This window comes from Lathyrus oleraceus, chromosome 7, assembly GCF_024323335.1.
Source record: "Lathyrus oleraceus cultivar Zhongwan6 chromosome 7, CAAS_Psat_ZW6_1.0, whole genome shotgun sequence".
Classification (NCBI taxonomy): domain Eukaryota; kingdom Viridiplantae; phylum Streptophyta; class Magnoliopsida; order Fabales; family Fabaceae; genus Lathyrus; species Lathyrus oleraceus.
Window position 1 is genome coordinate 34885050 of NC_066585.1, and position 8928 is coordinate 34893977.

General features: G+C 37.8%; 1 non-coding gene across 1 annotated transcript; it reads left to right on the plus strand.

The window, feature by feature from the left end:
• The first annotated feature begins 1273 nt into the window (after positions 1-1273).
• On the plus strand, positions 1274-1380 carry LOC127110057 (small nucleolar RNA R71). Its single transcript, XR_007797295.1, has one exon. It is a non-coding gene; the product is annotated as a small nucleolar RNA R71 (small nucleolar RNA).
• Positions 1381-8928: the final 7548 nt, after the last annotated feature.

Here is an 8928-nt window from a genome sequence, read left to right on the forward strand (position 1 = left end):
GATGACATGATTACCCAAAAGGCAAGGAATGGAGAAATTTCCAGGATCTTTATCTTTCTTTGCTAATTTGTCCTCGGAAATAGCATTACATTCCAAAGGCTTCGGATCGTCAAGTCTACGTTTGTTGGTAAGGATGTCTTTCAGAAACTTTGCATAAGAAGGTATTTGGGTGATGGCTTCTGTGAAAGGGATTTCTACATGTTTTTCTATAACTTTAATAAATTTTGGATACTGTTTATTAATCTGGGTTTGTTTGAGTCTTTGCGGATATGGTATAGGTGGTTTATATGGCGGGGGCGGTACGTAAATTTTATCTTTAGGTTCTTCTCCTTTATCTCGACCTTCCTGGTTTTCAGATTCCTATGGTTCCTTTACTTCGTCCGGGGGTTTGGTACATTCCTTAGAAGTTTCTGGTTCACTTAATCTTGGGTTTGGTGGCTCATCATAAGCGTTCCCACTTCGTAGGGTAATGGCATTGGCTTGTCCTCTCGGATTTTGTTGAGGTTGTCCATGGAATTGTCCTCCAGGTGTAGTCTGAGGGGCTTGGTTTAAAGCTACCTGAGAGATCTGGGTTTCAAGCATCTTGGTATGAGTAACTATTTGGTCAACCTTGGTTCCTAACTGAGTAATCAATTCGTTAACATGAATGTTTTGGTTTATGAACTCCTTGTTTTGTTGGGTTTGAGCGGTGATAAAATTTTCCATAATTTTCTCAAGGCTCGGTTTTGGTGGTACAGGTTGCATAGGTTGATTTGATCTAGGGGCTTAATAACTAGGTCTCGGAGGTGCATTATTTTGAATAGGGTTATTGTTTTTATAGGAGAAGTTCAGGTGAATCCTCCATCCAGGGTTATAGGTATTTGAATATGGATTCCCTTGGGTGTAGTTCACTTGCTCGGAGTGGGTTTCGTTCAATAGACTGCATTCTGCGGATTGGTGTCCTTGGGTTCCACATATCTCACAATCCGACGAAACTACGGCTACAGTATTCGGGTTCGTGTACATATGCTCGACTTTGAGGGCTAATGCGTCCATTTTAGCCTGCATCATATCTATAGAGCTTAGTTCATGCACTCCTCCTTGGGCTTCCTTCTTCTCCACTGTCGCTCGTTCGACTCCCCATGATTGATGGTTTTGAGCCATGTCTTCGATAAGGGCACTAGCTTCAGGATAAGGTTTGTTCATCAGAGCACCGCCTGCGGCAGCGTCGATGGTCATCTTTGTGTTATAATGAAGTCCATTATAGAAGGTTTGAATGATTAACCAATTTTCTAAACCATGATGTGGGCATGCTCGTAACAACTCTTTATATCTCTCCTAAGCTTCGAACAACGATTCTCCATGGTTTTGGGTAAATCTAGTTATATGGTTTCGAAGAACAGCGGTCTTACTCGGGGGAAAATATCTAGCAAGAAAAACTCTTCTAAGGTTATCCCAAGTCGTAATGGAATTGGGTGGAAGGGAATCTAACCACGATAGAGCTTTATCTCTGAGGAAAAAAGGAAATAATCTTAAATGTATTGCCTCAGGAGAAGCTCCATTGGTTTTAAAAGTATCTGCTAATTGAAGAAATATTTTTAAATGTTGGTTAGGGTTCTCGGTAGCGAGACCCGCAAATTGTCTCTGTTGCACTAGTTGTAACAGGGATGGTTTAAGTTCAAAATTATTGGCTGGGATAGTTGGGTTTACTATACTAGAACTAGGTTCTTCATTAGATGGTTGAGCGAAGTCCTTAAGAGGTCTTTGGTTTTGATCTTCGGCCATAGCTCTCTTAATTCTATGAAAGAATAAACGTGCGCGAGCGTAACGTTCAGGTTCCGCCAGAGGGTTTACTAAGCTTAAACTTCCGGTGTTACGAGTTCTTCGCATTGACCAGCGGGAAATAACCTAAGTCTAAACGATATAACAACAGGAAAATGAAATTTGACGAAATTGGTCCCCGGCAACGGCGCCAAAAACTTGATGCGTTGGAAAACTTGATGTTCGCAAGTATACGAACGCGTCAGAGTAATATAAAAGATTATCGTATCCACAGAGACCAAGTGTCAATCTATCGTTATCTATCGTTATGGTGTTTATCAAAGGCAGTCAAAATAGGTGTTTTTGTAGTGTGCAATGAAAAGTAAAGTATTGAAAATAGAATATAATTTATAAAGACAGGGTCGAATGTAATTCACGTAATCAGTTGATAATCCAAGTACTTGCTAAATAGAACTACTTATGGGCAATGTTTCCTACTTTGAAAAGAACTAATTTAACAGGAACTGTCGCTTTCGCGTATTCAGAACCGAGTTGTACTCCCTAATCAAACCCTCTTATTGTCACTTATAAAAAGGCGCGCACTGCGTTAGAGTAGTAAACCTATTTTTAAGAAATATAGTATCTTAACTAAGTTGAAAAGTATTATAACCTGGATTTCTTAACCAAAAGAGGTTCTTACGAACCAGACTCTAAACTTATAAACGCGTCCGAAAATAGTTCTAAAATCTCTTTTCTCCTTGATGTTAAAAACTCCTAATGAACTAGACAAAGTGCTTTCGCTGTTTTTGAAATAGTTAAAAACAATTAAGTTTATAAATACGTTGGACGACTTTCGATCTTACCCAACGGAATTGAAGTGCGGGAAAACTTAAGTTGAAAGTTAAAATAGCCCTTAAGTGTTTCTACGAACAATTGTACAGATTATCGGTTCAATTACGATCCTTACATTCTAGCCTTATAAATTTAGCTAGACATGGTAAAGTAAAAGTGCATTAAAATAAATAAAAGTAGTGCGAGTGCGGAAAGTAAATAATTTAAAGCGAGTGCGGAAAATAAATGAAAGTAGTGCGAGTGCGGAAAAATAAATAATTTAAAGCGAGTGCGGGAAATAAATAATTTAAAGCGAGTGCGGGAAATAAATAATTTAAAGCGAGTGCGGGAAATAAATAAAGTAAAAGCGAGTGCGGGAAATAAATAAAATAAAGGCGAGTAATAAAAACCTGCTCCAATCGGAGGGCTGAGTAAATTGCAATGCGGAAAAGAAAATGGCGGCAGGATTAACTTCCTTCCAAAGTGCTCCAAACTCGAGTACAAACTCTATCACAGACTCAATTACACAATTGTGGTAACACTCCAATGCGAAGCGATTACCACTTTATAAAACTGAATATATGCCTAAGTGAAACAAAGTTGCTTCTGATTTCGCCTTATTCCAACGTTCGGATCTTCGTCTGCTCTAAGTTTGGGTGATTGTAAAACTGAATTCGCGTTGCTATTTATAGGCAAGTAAAAAAGGTGGAATTGACTTGGATGCCCTTCAACTTGAAAATAGAGGAAACTGTTTTCCTCTTGTGGCGCCCCGCCACAAGGCCATGGCGCCCGCCACAAGCACAAAGTGGGGCGCCTTAGTGGAAGTGGTGGGAAAACGTGGGATTTGATGGAAGTTTGAATTGGACACGTCATGGCTTGGACTGTGGCGCCCGCCATTGGGTAGGCCATAAGAGCAAAATGCTGATTTTTAGGGTTTTTGGCTCTTTTTTGCTCCTTTTCTCGATCAGGGCTCCTATTAAGGTAAAAACCTGAAAACAAAGGAAAACACAGTAATAACACAACAAAACGATAATAAAATAACTAGAATGCATGTGAAATCGGAGTCGAAAATACGTAAATTTTAGTGTGATCAGTCGCTATCGCTTTCCCAAGCTATGTATGCTCTCCTTGGCTTTGATGATTTCTTGTGTGATTTGTATGATTCCTTTTCCTTTGTCTTTTTGTTCATCGGAGAGTCCAGTCTGTAATGACCGGGCTTTCCACACGTATAGCCCGACCCTCTAGTCATTTTACCTTTTGAGTCATCATTTTTAGAGTACCTAGATTGTTTCCGGAAGTTTACCAAGTTCTTCTCGGAATGTTGGATGTCGTTCTTTCTCACGTAACGATTGTAACGTTTAACGAACAACCCCATATCTTCGCTCTTGTCCTCTTCTTCTTCGTCGCTCGAGGAGTAATCACTTTGCTCTTTTGCTTGAGACTTCGAGGAGGAAGTCTTAAGAGCTATGGATTTCTTTTCACTCACCTTTGCTTTGTCCTTCTTTTCTTTCTTTTCATGTTGTTCTAGGCTCAAGAGTACTTGTTCGTGCTCTTGTAGTTTGCCAAATAATGTTGTCAAGTCTAATATGGTAAGATCATTCGCTTCTTTGATGGCGGTCACTTTCGGCTGTCATTCCCTATTAAGACATCTCAAGATCTTATTAGTAGCAACACCATTGGAAACCGACCTACCTAGTGAATGTAATCGATTGATAAGATGAGTAAATCTCTTTTATATGTCAGCAATGGTTTCCCCTTGCTCCATGAAAAAGAGATCAAACTCTTGTGTTAGTGTGTTGATTCTTGCCAACTTAACATCGTTCGTCCCCTCATGGGCAATTTGTAGTGAATCCCACATGGCCTTAGCAGTAGGACAATGGGATACACGATAGTATTCATCTACACCTAATGAGGAGATTAGGATATTTTTGGCTTTCCAATCATAATTGTATTTCTTTTCATCATCATCGGTCCATTGTGCTTCGGGCTTAGGCACCAATTCATTATTCTCATTGGTCATGGTTATTTCAATTGGACCCGCATACAGTCTTTCCAATAACTATAATTTTCACCATTGAAAACGGGAGCTCTATTATAAGCCCCTTTAGGTTCGTTAGCCATTTTCTATCAAAGTTATATTTTGAAGCACGGAGTGAACCGGAGCTCCTGATACCACTTGTTAGACTATGGCACGGATCTAGAAGGGGGGGTTGAATAGATCCCAATTAAAATTTGAGTCGGCGCTACCAATTTAAAAATTGGTTTTGAAAATTTGTTTTAAGTGCGGAAGCGGCCGAGGAAAATATAGTCTAAAACGAACCGTTATTGGAAAACCGGATATGCGTCAAGCCTATGGATTAGTGATAATGTAGAATACGAATCACTACACTAGTCACACTATCAAGGATTTGTTTCACTAGCTAAGATTCCTAGTTCCAATGATTCAAAGAGCAAACCAAACTAGATACACAACTAAGATAATTTTGGTTTAGGCAAATTATCAAACACTTGGTGTGCAAAAACACTCCAAGTGATATTTATGTTGAGTAAGAGATTTCAATTAGTCTAGTACAATATTTACTTGTACTTTGAATTTAAAAACAAATTTTTAACTTCTTACTCAATTAATATCAAGGTTTGATAAAAGTGCTTATACTAAAATCACTTAATTTTTAAGCTAAAAACAAATATGCTGAAAAATAGAGAAGGCAGAGATTTGATGAGGCAGTTCCCCCGTCGTCCTCGCTTCGGGGTACGTCTGCCCTCAATTCTAAAACTAGAATTGAGATGATTTAATAGATATCACCTGTTGAATTTAACCGTTTATACAAGGATTGCAAAGCAAATATACAACCGAACTCTCAAGACGTTGAATGTTGCTTCCACTCCTTGTTCCTTGATTCAAGGTGAATCAAGTCCTTTGATTGTTGTTGATAGACCTCCGATTCCAGCCCCTTTGTTGAATAACCCTCAGTTCTTCAAACCCTCGACCCGGCTGATCTCAACTACAACAAATCGAACCCGAAATCTTCCCTTCAATTTCACTGAATCCGCTACTAGATTGACAAAGACTTCCTCTTTTCGATCACCTTCGCTCAGCTGCAAATTGATGAAGAATTTGTCCAAAAACCCCCAAAACAAACCAGTCTTGGAGGACAAAACCCCAACGGTTTTATTCAAGAAAAAACCTGTCACAAGCTTCAACCCGAACCGGATTCCCCAATCTCGGCTTCGAACCTTATCACCTTTAACCAATCACAAAGCACTTCAAAAATGGTTGTGTGTAGTTGATGTGTTGTGAGATGTTGAAGATGAAGATGATGAATCTTGGACACCTATTTCACTTTTTCTTGTTTCTTTGAACACTTGAATTAAATTGACAAATGTTAGTTGATACAAGTAACTAAACTTCTATATATAGTAACCAACTTACCAACCAAAAATAACAGCTTTTCAAACAGAGTGGAAAATAATCAAAAACTGAATTTGCGCACGAGCGGTCGACCATAGCAGGTCTATGCGTCGATGCATGGCCTGCAATTTTGGACAGGATGAAGACTGCTTCAGTATGCGTCGACCATAGGTTGACGTGCGCTGACCCGTGGGAAAATGAAAGTTTCATGCGCCGACCCTGTGGTCGACTCAAGTCTTCCATGCGCTGACCCGTGGCCAACTGCACTATGCCATGCGCCGACCTGTGGTCGACTCAAGCCACCATGCGCTGACCAGTCACCAACTGGTCTATGTTATGCGCTGACCCGTGGCTCATGCGCTGACCCTTGCGGTCGACTCAAACCTTGCAAATCTGCAAAAATTTATAGTTTTGTGGTTTTCATGCATTTTGTCATGATCACATTTTATCCACATATGTTGTATGAAATATAGCAGTTTTAGATGAGCATAGAAAAGGATATAATAGGTGATATATTATATTTGATTTGTAGAAGTGGAATCGACAATGCCGATTCATCCATGGTGGTCATTTGTCATCATCGAAACCTATGATTGTATGTTGTATGACAATTTGCCTTTACACAAATAATATCTAAACTTTTAGCCTAATTTTTAATAATGTAAAAGATCTCCAAAACTATTAATCTACAATTTCATTAAATAAGTAACACCCTAGTATAATATTTATATTTAATTACCTTCTAAATAATATAATCTAATGAGATATAATATTCTAATTACTAATCCTATTTATTTTTCCAAAAATTTAATTTTAATAGTTATGAACCCTTTATTAGCATAATCCTATAAATTATATTATTTCGAAAAGTCTAAATAATACCTCTAAACTAAAATCAACTCCTAAGAGGGACAAGTCAAAACGGTCCCTCCTTGACTTTTTAGATCCTGAGGTTGAATATTTGATTGGTATGTCCCGGCATGTTAGCGTTAACTGAAAAGTAGAAAGAAGAGGTGGTCAAATTTTAGGGTTTGACACGAGATATCAACATCATATCCAAGAAAGAAACTTTTGACTCTATCTTTCTAGTAATCAAACTTCTCACCATCAAAGATTGGTGGTTTAACACTGTAATGATCTCTCTCATTGTTGTTAGTAGCGGCATCGTTGTTGTTAGTAGCAATCATTGTTTCTCACACAATCGGATCAGTATTGAACACGGTGAAGTGTTGAGAAAAACTTTATCACAATCAGAATCGGGGCTCTATTGCCAATAGAAGGTGCAAAAACACAAGAAAGGGGGGGGGGGGTGAATTGGGTTTTAAAAATAAAATCTTTTTACCAACTCAAGAACACCACACAAATACTCATAACAAAGAGATAAAAACCCAAGTATTTTTATCCTGGTTTGTTTGAAACTTAAAGTTACTCCAATCCATCCTCCAAGGTGATTTTGCCTTATACACGAGGACTTAATAAATTATAATCAACTGACTATAATAATCACAAAGAATAACCTTTTTTGTCTTCTCAAGGATTTGACTATACCTTAGTCTCCTTAAGGAAAAATCACAAAGAACAATTATCTTTGTCTTCTCAAGGATCCGACTAAAACCTAGTCTCCTTAAGGAAATACAAATAAATAGTTTGAATAAGATTTTGTGTGTTACAATTTGCTTCTACACAAACATATTTTACACAAATCAAATACAAAACAGTTAAAGAAAATTATGTACAAAATTGGTAGCTTTTCACGTTGAAACAGACTTGTCAAATAATGTAGTGTCTCTCAACAACATCTCTTCAATTCTCCAAGTCCCACTTATATAGCATAAGAAAAGAGACCGTTGAAGGGGAAAATGGGGATACTAAATAGAGTGGTTGTCCACTGTTAGATTTGTGAAAGGAGTGATACAATGTAGAGTCCTTCGCCTATAATTTCAGTGATAGGTTCATGTGTAATACAGTCCTTTCCCTATGATATCCAGTAGTGGAAGGAATATTTGATTTGTACTATGTACTATTTGATCACGTATCCATTTTGATCTTATCTTCAAATTCACTGGCTTCTGATGAAAGTTGATGAAGCATGAAATGAAGAAACATACAGTTGGATTCAGAAACTAAGAATCTTAAGTCAGAACCTTGACAATAGGGGTGTACGCGGGTCGGGTTAGACCGGGTTTGGCCTAATCCGTTACCCAACCCATTCAAACTTCAATGGGCTGGGTCCGTCGTCCAACCCGCAATTTCATTATCAAAACCGACCCGAACCGGCCTGTTCATTAATGGGTTGGATTTGTGGGTTGTGTTTGAAATAAAAAATAGATTTTTTATGATTTTTTTATCGGTTTTAAAAAAAATGTAATACAACTCAATACAATCATACTCATTTATAACACTCAAATTCAATGAAACACATCATATAATATCTAATAGAATCCATCAATACGACATAACACTTTATAATAGGATAAAATTCAACAAGACACTTTATTTTCATAAAATGCATAAGTTAGAAATGATACAAAAGAAAAATTGTTGGGTCAAAAGAAATATACACTTTATTTTCTAGTAGTATTATTGGTGGATAATAATTTTTTAAAGAAAAATTATGGCTATTAGTGAGATATTAATTTTATATTTTTATTTAAAATAATAAGAAAATACTAAAGTCACATCAATGAGTTGGGTCAATGGGTTCGCGAGTTGCAAAACTCAAACCCGATACCCGAACCAAAACTATATGGATTGTTATGGGTTGGGTTGGGTATACCCGTAAATGAACGAGTTCGGGTAATTTATGGGTTAAGTTGGTTTGGGTCAACGGGTTCGTGGGTCGACCTGCATCCATGAACACCCCTACTTGACAGTGTAAGTAGTCTGGCTTGAGATCATCTGTATCTTCAAAATCTCCAATCAGAACCTTTATAACCTCGAAGTCT